The 13,342-nt window shown below is 39.9% G+C and overlaps 1 pseudogene; it reads right to left on the bottom strand.

Moving 5' to 3' along the window:
* The window catches only part of LOC119535414, a 36,392-nt pseudogene extending 24,279 nt beyond the window's left edge, over positions 1-12,113 (bottom strand).
* Positions 12,114-13,342: the final 1,229 nt, after the last annotated feature.

Here is a 13,342-nt window from a genome sequence, read left to right as displayed (position 1 = left end):
CCATGGTGACATGGATCAATTCCTATAATAAATCTCTCTCTCTGGAGAACCCAGACTAATACTTATTTGGGTACTAAGACTGGTTCTGAGAAGCATAATCTCAAGGTTGAGATTTCTGAATTGGTTCTGGAAATTTTAGAATTGATTCTCTAATCTGATTAGATTAAAAGGCACTAATTATTCTCTTTCCAGTGATCAAGATGGCACTGATAGTCCATGACATGAATTGGCAATAGATATTCACAAAATATGACCATATGGCTACTTGAATGCTTATAATAGGCAAGTGTCTGCTGACAGTGTATTTGATACGGTAACAGAGTTTTGTGGAGTTAAAAAGTATGATGATGTTGACTGGCTGTTCCTAAATAAGCTACATACAATTGTTAAAGAAAGGGATGAGCACAGGCCTTCAAATTCCCAGTTCAAACAACAAATGAAGGGCATGAATGTTTCTATGTGTGTCCTGAAAGAAATTCTTATTTCTTGTAGCTGCAGACTTGAGCTTACTAAAAATCAGGCCCAGGGTCTCATTATGTGAGTGGCAGAATTACAATGTAAATTGAATTCTCAACCTTTCAGAGTGTCTATTCTTAAAGTGAGAGCAATTGATTGAGAAGGAACTGGATCCTGATAATTTTGATAGTGGGGACATTGAAACCCTAGATTCTGCTGAGTTTTCTTCACCAGATAATGGTCTTCCCTGAGGAATCAGCCACTGGACCCCCAGTCTGCTCTCAGAAATTAGCCACACAACCTCCTGCCCACCCTGAGGATTTGCCATACCTCCTCCATCTGAACAGAATAACCCTGTTTTTCTTGATAAACATTTAACTTCCTTCCCTGAGGAAACAGCCCTCACACCTCCATCTAAAGAGATTTACCCTGTTTTACTATATGAAACTGTAATGAAACACCCTGAAGTAGTGGGCTTCCAAGACGTTGCTAATTCTTCTCATGACTCACCCCCACCACACTTCTTTTTTTTTTTTTTCATACCTGTAACTAGACTGAAGTCCCAACAGGCCCCCAACGGTGAGGTACACAAAGCGTGACCAATGAGGAGATGCACTAAATTCCAAAAGAACTGCATGATTTTTTCCCAATTTATATAGACAGAAATCAGGGGAATATGTGTGGGAATGGATATTATGAGTGTGGGGTAATGGTGGAGGGAACATACAGTTGGATCCGGTTGAATTTATTGATATTGGCTCACTAGGCAGTGATTAGAAGGGGCTCTAACACTTTGTCTGGGTGGTTGGCTAATACATGGACCAAAAGTTGGTCTGCATTACCTGAAGTTGAAATACCAGAACCATCCTGGTATAATGTAGATGAGGGGATCCAAAAGCTTAGAGAGACTGGAATGCTAGTGTGGATTTCTAGGTAAGACCTGCTCACCTACCCCAGGAATGTCCAGAGGACATCCCTTTCACTAGGACTGTGAGGAATAAATTTGTGAGAGCCGCTCCATCATCCCTGAAGAGCTCTCTTGTCACTCTTCTCTGTATGTCAGACATTACTATAGGAACTGCTGCCCCTGAACTTGGACCCTTAAACGTGATCACATGCTGGGTTGTCAGGAGCCAAGTGGCAGCAATTAGTTGCTCAAAATAAGGTAGGTGTGGCTTACCATAATGGACAGCAAAGTCAAAGCAGTAATCAGAATAGACTGACTCACAGAGATCTATGGCATTGATGAGTTGAACATGGGTGCATAGAAATGAAGTAGATGTACAATGTACTAAATTCTTACTTGATTGTATAAGCAGAAGAGTTCTAGGTCAAGCAAACAAAAGTCTAATTTGAATCACAAAAACAGAAAGTCATAGCCTCTCAATAAATTCCCAGATTTGAGACAATTTATAGACCCAGAATCCCTTGAACAGAGGGAAAGCCAGGTCCACTTGGGGAAGGACCCTGCTAACCTGCCAAAAATTTATGCTGTTACTATCCCTCTCAGCCTTCTTCAAAGGGACCCATGGTCTTTTACCAGGGTCTGTGCCATAGGGAAAAGGAAATGATCAGATATTTCAGGGATTATTTAACACTGGCTCTGAACTGACATTAATTCCAAGAGACCCAAAGCGTCACTGTTGCCCACCAGTCAGAATAGGGAGGTCAGGTAGCCACTGAAGTTTTAGCTCAGATCCATTCACAGTGGTCCAGTGGATCCCCAAACCCATTCTGTTCCTATTTCCCCAGTTCTGGAATGCATAATTGGAATAAACATGCTCAGCAACTGGTAGAATCCCTGCATTGGTTTCCTGACTTGTGGAGGGGTAAGGGCTATTAGAGTCAGAAAGACCAAGTTGAGGCCACTAGAACTACCTCTAACTAACAAAATAGTAAATCAAAAACAATACCACCTTCCTGGAGGGATGTCAGAGATTTGATGCCACCATCAAGGTCTTGAAGGATGCAGGGGTGGTGATTTCCACGACATCACCATTCAACTTGCCTATTTGGCCTGTGCAGAGAACTGATGGGTCTTGGAGGATGACAGTGGATTATCATAAACTTATCCAGGTGGTGACTCCAATTGCAGCTGCTTTTCCAGATGGGGTATCATTACTTGAACAAATTGATACATGCCCTGCTACCTGGTATGCAGCTCTTGATCTGGAAAATACATTTTTTATTTAATTAACTTTATTTATCAAAAAATAAAGAAAAAATTAAAAAAAAGCATTTCCAGATAAAACAAAGGAACAGGAAGAACAAATGTCCCGATTTAACTTCATTGATATAACTGATATAACTTCATTGCTTCCAATATGCTCCCACCATACCATGAAAAAAATACATATTTTTTGTTACTTATTAGCAAAGACCACCAGAACCAGTTTTCTTGCAGCTGGCAAAGCTAGCAATATACCGTCACTGTGCTACCTCAGGGGTATATCGACTCTCTAGCCTTATGGCATGATCTAGACTGCAAGGAATCTGATTGCCTTTCCCATCTGCAAGACATCACACTGGTCCAGTATATTGACGACATTATGCCGATTGGACCTAGTTAACAGGAAGTACCAACTACTCTAGAGTTATGGGTAAGGCATTTGTATGTCAGGGTGGGAGATAAATCCCACAAAAAATCTGGGGTCCTTCCACCTCAGTGAAATTTCTAGGCATCCTCTAGTGTGGGGCTTGTTAATATATCCCTTCTAAGAGGAAAGATAAACAACTGTATCCTAACTGGTCTCTTTGGATTTTGGAGACAACGTATTCCTCATGTGGATGTGCTGCTCCAACCCATTTACTGAGTGGCTCCAAAAACTTCTAGTTTTGTGTGGGAGTGAAACAAGAAAGCTGTGACAGGTTCTGGCCACCATGCAGGCTGCTGTGCCACTTGGGCCACATGAACCAGCAGATTCAATGGCACTGGAAGCTTCAGTGGCAAATAGAGTTGTTGTTTGGAGCCTCTGGCAAGTCCTTATCAGAAAATCACTCCACAGATCCTTAGGAATTTGCAACAAAGCCCCACCATCCTCTGCAGTTATCTACTCTCCTTTCAGAAACAGCTATTGGGTCTTAGTAAGGACTGCATGCTTAAGCCATGAGATCTGAGTAGCCTCTCATGAAGTGGGTGTTGTCTGACCCACCAAGCCATAAAATTGTGCATGCACAGCAGAATTCCATCATCAAATAAAAGTGGTATACACAAGATCAGGCTCAAGCAGGTCCTGAAGGCACAAGTAAGTTACCTGAGGAAGGGACCCAAATGTCCCCACTTCTTCCATATTACCTTCTTTTCCAGCCCACAGTCAAGGCCTCTTAGGGAGTTTCCTACAATTTGTCGACTGAAGAAGAGAAAACTTGGACCTGGTTTACAGATGGTTTTGCACAATATACAGGTACCACCTGAAAGTGAACATCTGCAGCCCTATAGCCTCTTTCTGGAACATCTCTGGACAATGGTAAAGGAAAATTCTCCCAATGTGCACACCTTTGAACAGTGCACCTGCTTGTTCATTTTACTTGGAAGGAAAAATGGCCAGTGATGCATTTGTAAACTGATGCTTGGGCTGTGGCCAATAGTTTTGACTGAGTGGTCTGGGATATGGAAGTTACATGATTGGAAAATTGGTGACAAAAACATCTGGGGGAGAGGTTTTCTAGGTAGACCTTTCTGAGTGGGTGAAAAACATGAAAATATTTGTGTCCCATGTGAGTGCTCACCAGAGGGTGACTTCAGCTGAGGAACATTTTAATAATCTAGTGGATAGGATGACTTGTTCTGTGAATACCAGTTGGCCTCACTCCCTAGCAACTCCTGTCATTTCCAATGGTCTCATGAACAAAGTGGTCATGGTGGTAGGGATGGAAGTTATGACTGGGCTTAGCAACATGTACTTCCACTCGCCAAGGCCAACCTGGCTACAACCACTGCTGAGTGCCCAGTCTGCCAGAAGCAGAAACCAACACTTAGTCACCCATATGTCACCATTGCCTGAGGATCAGCCTCCTACCTTGTGGAAAGGGAAGGATTTTATCCTTAATGGAATAGATACATACTCTGGATACAGATTTGCCTTCCCTGCATGCAGTGCTTCTGCCAAAACTACCATCTGTGGACTTACAGAATGCTCTTTTCACCATCATGATATCACACTGCATTGCTTCTGATCAAGGAACTTCACAGCAAATGATGTGTGGGAATGGGTACATGCTCATGGAATTCACTGGTCTTGCCATATGTCCCATAATCCTGAAGCAGCTGGATTGATAGAATGGTAGAATGTCTATCTTTTGAAGTCTTAATTATGGTTCCAATTGGATAGCAAAACCTTATAGGCCTGGGGCAGTATTCTCCAGGAGGCAATATAAGCTCTAAATTAGTGTCCACACTATGTTGCTGTTTCTCTCATAACAGGATTCACAGGTCCAAGAATCAAGGTGTGGGTATGGTAGTGGTACTACTCACTATTACCCATAGTGATTCACTACACAAGTGTTTGCTTCCTGTCACTGCAACCTTAAGCTCTGTTGGTCTACATGTCATAGTTCTAAAAGAAGGAATGCTTCTATCAAGAAACACAATAATGATTCCATTGAACTGAAAGTTAAGATTACTACCAGACCACTTTGGGCTCTGCATGCCTCTGACTAAACAGGCAAAGAAGGAAATCACCATGCTGGCTGGAGTGATTAATTCTGGTTATCCAGGTTATCATTGTGCTACCACACAATGGAGGTAAAGATGAGTTTACCTGGAATACAGGTGATCCCTTAAGGCATCTCTTAGTGCTACCATGCCCTGTGATTAAAGTCAATCCAAGCAGGACTAACAATGGTCCAGTACCTTCAGGAATGAAGGTTTGGGTCACCCCACCAAGAAAGAACCACAGTTGGCTAAGGTACTTGTTGTGGGTAAAGGGAATATGGAATGGGTAGTGGAAGAAGGTAGTTATAAATATGAGCTATGACCAGGTGACCACTTGCAGAAATGAGAACTGTAATGGTTATGAGTATTTCTTCCTTGTTTTGTTATGAATATCTTCATATATGTACAGAAAGCAAATATCTTTGTTTTCTCCCCTGTCTTATCCCCTTATCATATAGTATAAGTTGTATTAATTTTAGGTCATAGTACTTAAGTTACAGGATAATATTAAGTTAATTATATTTAATTAATTAAGTTAAATTAAGTTAATATTACCCAAGAGCTTATATCATCTTCTAGAGAAAGAATTAGTGTGTTTCCAATTGTACACAGAAAAGTTGAATTATGTTAGGCAAAAGTATGGCTTTTGTTTAGAGATTTAGAGATTAAATATAGTTTAAGGAGATGTGTATGGGTGCCAAATTAACAAGGGGTAGACTGTGATGGTGAAGCTCATGTGTCAAATTGGTTAGGTAATGGTGTTCAGTTGTTTGGTCAAATAAGCACTGGCCTGATTGTTGTGATGGTACTTCAAGGATTTAAATTATTTGTCAGTTAGTTGCCATCTATGGCTGATTACATGTACAATCAACAAAGGAAATTACCCTCAGCAATGAGAGAAGTCTCATCCTCTGATGGCCTTAAAGAGAGGACTGATGATTTCAGCCATCAGAAAGAATTTCTGTTTCTGCTTCAGTCAGCCAGCTTCTCAAGAATTCATTGAAACCATTATTGGAGTTTCCAGCTTGTGGCCTGGCCAGCAGAATTTGTATTTGCCAATCTCCACAGTCATTTGAGCGAATTCCTATAATAAATCTCATTATTTATGTTTATTGTCAGTTTGTTTCTCTGGTGAACCCTGAGTAATACAATTATCTTCAAAAATCTTACATATATTTTTCCTTTCTTAAAAGATATCTTTGAAAATTATTTTCTTTTTTCAATACCTCTGGACTTGTCAGCCATAAATGATATAAAGAGTAAATTTTAGTGCTAAACTTGTGGCATTTTTGTGTGAATGTGCGTTGGAGGGCAGAGTCTACTATTTTTGTTTAGGTTGTTTATGGAATGTCATATGTTTATCTTCTCTGAGTAAAGGATGTGCTTCATCTTTTCATCCTATATTAGAAATTGGAAAGGTGTGGTATAGAAACTATGTGGGGAGGGTGGTCCCCAAGAGCCTTTTAAGAGGTCTGCAAAGTCATGATGATACTAAGCTTCCATTTGCCTGTTTTAGACTCATTCACCTACTAGTGTACAGTGGAGTTTTTGAGAGGCTAAATGATGTATGATATCACATCAGACTGAATGCAGAAATAGATATGAAAATTCAGCTATCTTCTATTAAGCCAGGCATTAAAGATATTTGAAAAATATGCAAAATAACATTCTTCTCATTAAATGTGCCTTTGTTTTGAAGAATATAGTTGTATCTCATGAAATTTTTGTTGATATATGATTTTAGCTTGTTTTAAATGAATGAATCCATAAATATTTTCAAAATTCTGTGTCAATTTCTAAAGTAGTAAATTTCAATAGATATTACCCACATTAAGAAAAAAGAAGAAGCTCTTTGTGGTTCTCAAAATTTTTAAGAACAAAACGTTGAGAACATCCAAAATAAATGAGCCAGTGAAGCTCATAACCATAGACCTTTGTTGTCCGTCTAGCTAAAAAATTAATTTAACTAAATGACTGAGATCTCACTCAGCACTGTATAGATGCCCATCCAAAGGTCTTTGTAGGCTGAATATGGTAGTGTCGTGTACAAGGTACATACGTTAAGTATAGAGAAAACCAGAGAGGAGCTAAAATCATTTCTTGGTGAGTGGCAAATCTGCTCAATTGAATATAAATTAAAAGAGACCAAAGATGATTCTGACTTTTGTTATAATCATGGGGGAAAACTCTTAATCATCTTAAAAATATTCACACTGATGGCTCTAGAGCATTTCCCTTACTTTGCTGACCTGGACAAAATTGAGTGATTTAGTAAATAAATATTACACTGCAATCCAAGAACTGTGATAAAGGCTGAGTTGGCTTATCTCATGCTCACTCATCCCTTCCTGTCCTCTCCACACCTTGACCTCTTTTACTTTCCCAAGTTTGCTCACCTTCTGGTCTACTTGGTGGTTGCTTGGATACACCAAACATCTTACATTGTGTGCTTTGGAATTAGCAACAGTATTCCACTTTCCAACACATTGCAAGCTTAGGTAATGATTCCAAACCTCCACACATATAAACTCCGCTTACATATTCAAATCAGAGAGAGATTAATTTAAATAACATTATTTCAGGAAGGTTTGGATTTTTTATTGTTGGTCTACCAATGGAACATTTTTGGAAATGGTAAGGACAGGGATTTGAAAAGCTCACCCTTGAAAAGATGAGATGAATTTGATGAGATAAGAGGAAAGCATAAATTTCTGAAAAAGATACTACTGACTTTTCTACTTAGTAATGTAGGGAATTCCATATAATAAGATGAAAACAAGTTTCTACAGATATGGTAAAGTTATATAGTGAAAATGTTACTTGAATCAGGAAAGTAGTCAAAGATCACACATGTCTTTTAAGTTGTAGTCCTAAAAGATTGCTCAAAGCAGTTACTTTGAAAAAGTAATAATCAATTGGACTTACCTTTAAGGGGAAAATGTTCTTTAAATCATTTGTAAGCTTGATGTTAGAAGAAAAAAGGTCAGTAGTTGACAAAATTATGAACCTAGTGCTACATTTTATCACATGGTTTTTGTAAAAAGAAGACACCTTGTTTGGCCTTGTTTGATGTGTAAAAAAATCTTTGATTCTCCCTGGTGCTGGCTTTTCTTTCAAAAGGGTATTGCCTGGTGAAATTCTTAAACTTGTCTTTCATCACCTTATTCTTTAAAATGTTTCTCTACATGTTAAAAATGGCCTCATATATTCATATTTTGAGCATCTGAATTATGACTGTAACTTGTAGGTTTTAATGCAGTGAATTAATGACTAAGGGAAGGAACGTCCATGTTTCTAAAGATTTAGTTTCCTGGAAAGACCCTTAATTTGTTAGTGTCCTTTGAAATGCATTTTATTATAATATTGCTGCTATTGTTTTTATTCTAATGAAAATCCAAAAATTAGGGAAACCATTAGAGAGTGTTCTAGTTTGCTAATGCTGCAGAATGCAAAACACCAGAGATGGATAGGCTTTTATAAAACGGGGGTTTATTTTGCTATACAGTTACAGTCTTAAGGCCACAAAACACCTCAGCAATCGGGTACCTTTAGCAGAGGATGGCCAATGGCGTCTGGAAAACCTCTGCTAGCTAGGAAGGCAGCTGGCGTCTGCTCCAAAGCTCTGGCCTCAAAATGGCTTTCTCCCAGGACGTTCCTCTCTAGCAAGCTTACTCCTCTTCAAAACATCACTCACAGCTGCACTCAGTTCCCTCTCTTTGAGTCAGCTCATTTATATAGCTCCACTGATTAAGGCCCACCCTGAATGGGCGGGGCCATGCCTCCATGGGAACATCTCATCAGAATCATCACCCACAGCTGGGTGGGGCACATTCCAAGCAAATCCAACCAGCACCAAATCGTCTGCCCCACAAGACTACAAAGACAATGGCATTTGGGGGACACAATACATTCAAACTGGCACATTCCACCCCCTGGACCCCAAAATGACATTATCTTTCCAAATACAAAATACATTCATTCCATCACAATATCACAAAAGCTTAAATCATTTCAGTAACAAAAGTTAAGTACAAGATCCCATCAAAATCAATTATAGGCATGGCCAGTCCTAAGGCATAATTTTTCTTTAGCTGTGGATCTGTGAACTTAGAGCAAGTTATGTGCTCCCAATATACAAAGGAGAGACATTCATAGGATAAACATTTCCACTGCCATAAGGAGAAACAGTAAAGAAAACAGGGTTAACAGGAGCAAAACAGTTCCTAAAACCCGCAGGACAAACTCCATTAGATTTCAAAGTCTGAGAGTCATTTACAGAACAATGTTGCATCCTTGGGGCTTGAGAAAGTGGGAGTCTAACACTTCCTAAGTGCCTTTGTGGCAGCCCTTTTCTCTCCAAATGCTTGGGTGAGTGCTCCAACATATCCACACATTGGGGAGACCACCTTCTCGGCCCCACCCTCCTCAAACATCAGGGCAGCTCCCAGATTCCCTTCTGTCTCCGGGGCACATGCTCAACCCCTTCAGAACAGTGTGGTGGCAGCCAGGCTCTCCCCAATTCCCTGGGAATGTGCTCCGCCCTCTTTGGGACCTCAGATGGCAAAACTCTTCCAGAGCATCGAGGCAGAAAGCCCACCCTTGACCTCCAGGGCAAACTCACCCTTTCCATGTGTGTGGGCTGCTCCGCTCTCCCAGCCTGAGACCTCTTGACTCCAGACCTCAACCTCCATGGCTCTGTCTTTGAAGAGATTTTTCCTTTAATTTTTTCCTTGTCTGTCTCCTCCAGTCCAGACTGGCAATGGCTCTGTCTATAAAGATCTCGCAAAAATTCTGTTGGCTTTGCATGAAGCACACAGGGATCAAAGCCATCAGACAATAGGACTTTCCACAAATCCTTTCTGGATAATTCCATCTCCAATCTTGGCTTGTACTGAAATGGCGGCTGGGTTCCGTGTTTGGTTACATCCTCATGTTGGGCTATAGCTTCAGGGTTTCCACCCCCTGGAAGCTCGTAATTTTCCAAGCGATCAGCTTCTGGTCTCTTTGAACCCAAGAGTTCAGTTCTAAGTTTATCTCTTTCCGCTCGCATTTTACTATAAACTGCAAGAAGAAGCCAGGGTACCTCCTCCACATGTATTCTGGAGATCTCCTCAGCTAAGTATTCCAGGTTGTCGCTTTCAAATTCTTCCTTCCATCTGACACCAGGACTCAATTTTGCCAAATTCTGTGCCACTTTAAAACAAGGATTGCCTTTCTTCCAGTTTGTAACAACACATCCATTATTTCTGCTCAAGTCCTCATCAGAAGTATCTTTAGACTCCATATTTCCATAAACAGTCTCTTTAAAGCAGTTTTGGCCTTTTCTATCAAGCTCCTCACAATTCTTCCAGAATCTTCCCCTTATCCATTTGAAAAGCCGTTCCAACATGTTTGGTATTTGCAAACTCAGCAGCAAAAGCACCCCACTTCTCTGGTACCAAAATCTGTTCTAGTTTGCTAATGCTGCAGAATGCAAAACACCAGAGATGGATAGGCTTTTATAAAACGGGGGTTTATTTCACTACACAGTTACAGTCTTAAGGCCACAAAGCATCCAAGGTAACACCTCAGCAATCGGGTACCTTTACCGGAGGATGGCCAGTGGCGTCCGGAAAACCTCTGCTAGCTAGGAAGGCAGCTGGCGTCTGCTCCAAAGCTCTGGCCTCAAAATGGCTTTCTCCCAGGATGTTCCTCTCTAGCAAGCTTACTCCTCTTCAAAACATCACTCACAGCTGCACTCAGTTCCCTCTCTTTGAGTCAGCTCATTTATATAGCTCCACTGATCAAGGCCCACCCTGAATGGGCGGGGCCATGACTCCATGGGAACATCTCGTCAGAATCATCACCCAAGCTGGGTGGGACACACTCCAAGCAAATCCAACCAGCACCAAATCGTCTGCTCCACAAGACTACAAAGACAATGGCATTTGGGGGACACAATACATTCAAACTGACAGAGAGAGAATAATTATGTTAGAAACTTTGAAAAGATACTACAAAAAGCTGGAGATTTTGATCCTTTTAATAAGAGGATGTAAGTAAGTTTCTCTCAAACTTTACCTTGTCTAAAAATTATGTGGGGGTAGATTCCAGGAACCTCTCCTCAGAGATTCTCATTACGTGGGATTGGGGTGGATTTCACATATTTATTTAAAAGAGATTTTCACGTAAATAACCAAAAAATTTACTTTAAGGAAAAACAATGGCAGATCAAGGCAGGGATTCTCTGAAGGAGAGAGGGACATATTTCCTACAGTTGTGTGGCTTTCCAAGCTGTGCTCACCTTGCCTTTTCCCACCCGCCGTGTGGCAGACAACTCTAGGATCACTGACGCCCTATGAGCTCAGCCTCCTGATATTGATGCCTTAGTGTAATCTCCTCCCCTTAAGTGTGGTTAGAATCTGTGACTTGCTTATAACCAATAGGATATGGTAAATGTGAAGGGATTCAGTCCCATGGTTATGTTACATTATATGACTACATCTTGCTAGCGTACTTGTTCTAGAGACTCTTTTTACCCTAGTTGGCTTTGAAGAAGCAAGCAGCCATGTCCATGTGTCAAGGAGCAAGGGCAGCCTCTAGCCAGTAGCTAGCAAGAAACTCTTAGTCCTATAACCAGATTCTACAAACAATCTGAGTGACCTTAGAAGCTGATACTTCCCCAACTAAGCGTCCAGATAAGAACACAGTATAGCTGACTCCTTGTTTGTAACCTTGTGATACCCTAAGTGTAAGATCTGACTAAACTGTGCCCGGACTCCTGACCCACAGAAATTGTGAGATAATAAATTCATGCCATTTGAATCCTCTAAGTTTGTGGTAATTTTTCATGCAGCAATAGATAACCAACACACTTCCCATCTAGATTTAGGAGATGCATATGAACCAAAATATGACTGCAGTGTTTTAAGATATTTTATTCAAATGTACCCAGTAAATTCTTATTTTGAAGAAATAATTCTCTGCATACCTTTGAGAACCTGTTGCGAAATGACTGCCCCATCCTCACGAATAAACAATGAGAATGGATTGGATTTTAATACCACATGCTTTCTTAAAGAACTTTGTTATCACATCAAATTTTATATTTATCCTACCAGGAGTTTTTGTATTTCCCAGTGCAGTGTATGATCTAGGGTTTGAGATCATATTAGATAAAGAGACTAGAAAGAAAATAAAAATAAGTAATGAACTTTGATGGTGAGATTAACCCAGGATAAAATGTATGATATGTATACATAAATTTATACTTTATCCATACTGTCTGAATTGTATCAACTGACCTAATGGATGGGGATAAAAGGACATATTCAGCATGTATATTGTTGACTTTATGCCAAAACATGCACTTCCTGTCAATTAAGGACTTTATTTCAAAGGGAAATATTCAATATACTGAAAATGAGCAACTTGTATTAGAAATAGAGATGCTATGGATTTTATTCTTCAGTGAAAACAAAATTTGGTATGCACAGTGCTATGGAAGAGGAACTGGATTGCTTTAAAGCTAGTGATAAATATTCATAGAAATAATCTATACAGATAAGAAAATAACCAGTTTTTGCATGTAAGCTTTTATCCCTTGACTTTAGAAGGGATTATTTTAGTAATGTGTTTAGAATTTTAAAAGATCTTGAACTTGAGTTGAACAAAAGAAAATATGAAGTTGGTAAGTGATGGGATTGAGGACTGTGCCTAATCTCCCTTGAGTTTTAAAGATAATCCAGACTCTTAACCATGCAGCACTTTCAACAGCCTCTTTTTTTCTTTCAGGTTTTTAACAAATATAACTTTTTTTAAAATTATTTTATGCCTAGGATGAATTTCTTTTCTTTTCAACTTCCACGTATTGTTGCTGAGGTTTCTTGAACCCCACATACAGGTTCAGCCCATGACTCCCAAGGGTTAAGACCTGGGAATGGGAAAACTCCAAGCAATACTTTAAGACCCTGGGATGCATGATCTCTTTGTTGCTGATCTCCTTCTGACTTGCTGCCCTAACTCCAGACTGCTCTGCATGGCACCCTGCCTCTGCATTTACTTGAGATGTTTCTTAACCTCTCTAAACTATATTATCCTTATTTTCAAATGAGGATTATGATGATTCCTACTTCATAGTAATGTTGTGAGAACTGAGGTATTCCATGTAAAGTACATAAAATATTACTTAGCATATTATTCCTGCTCCATAAACATTAGTAACACTCTGGTTTTTCCAGGAACTGTGTCCCT

This window comes from Choloepus didactylus, chromosome 5, assembly GCF_015220235.1.
Source record: "Choloepus didactylus isolate mChoDid1 chromosome 5, mChoDid1.pri, whole genome shotgun sequence".
Classification (NCBI taxonomy): domain Eukaryota; kingdom Metazoa; phylum Chordata; class Mammalia; order Pilosa; family Megalonychidae; genus Choloepus; species Choloepus didactylus.
This window is presented reverse-complemented; position numbering and strand designations above follow the sequence as displayed.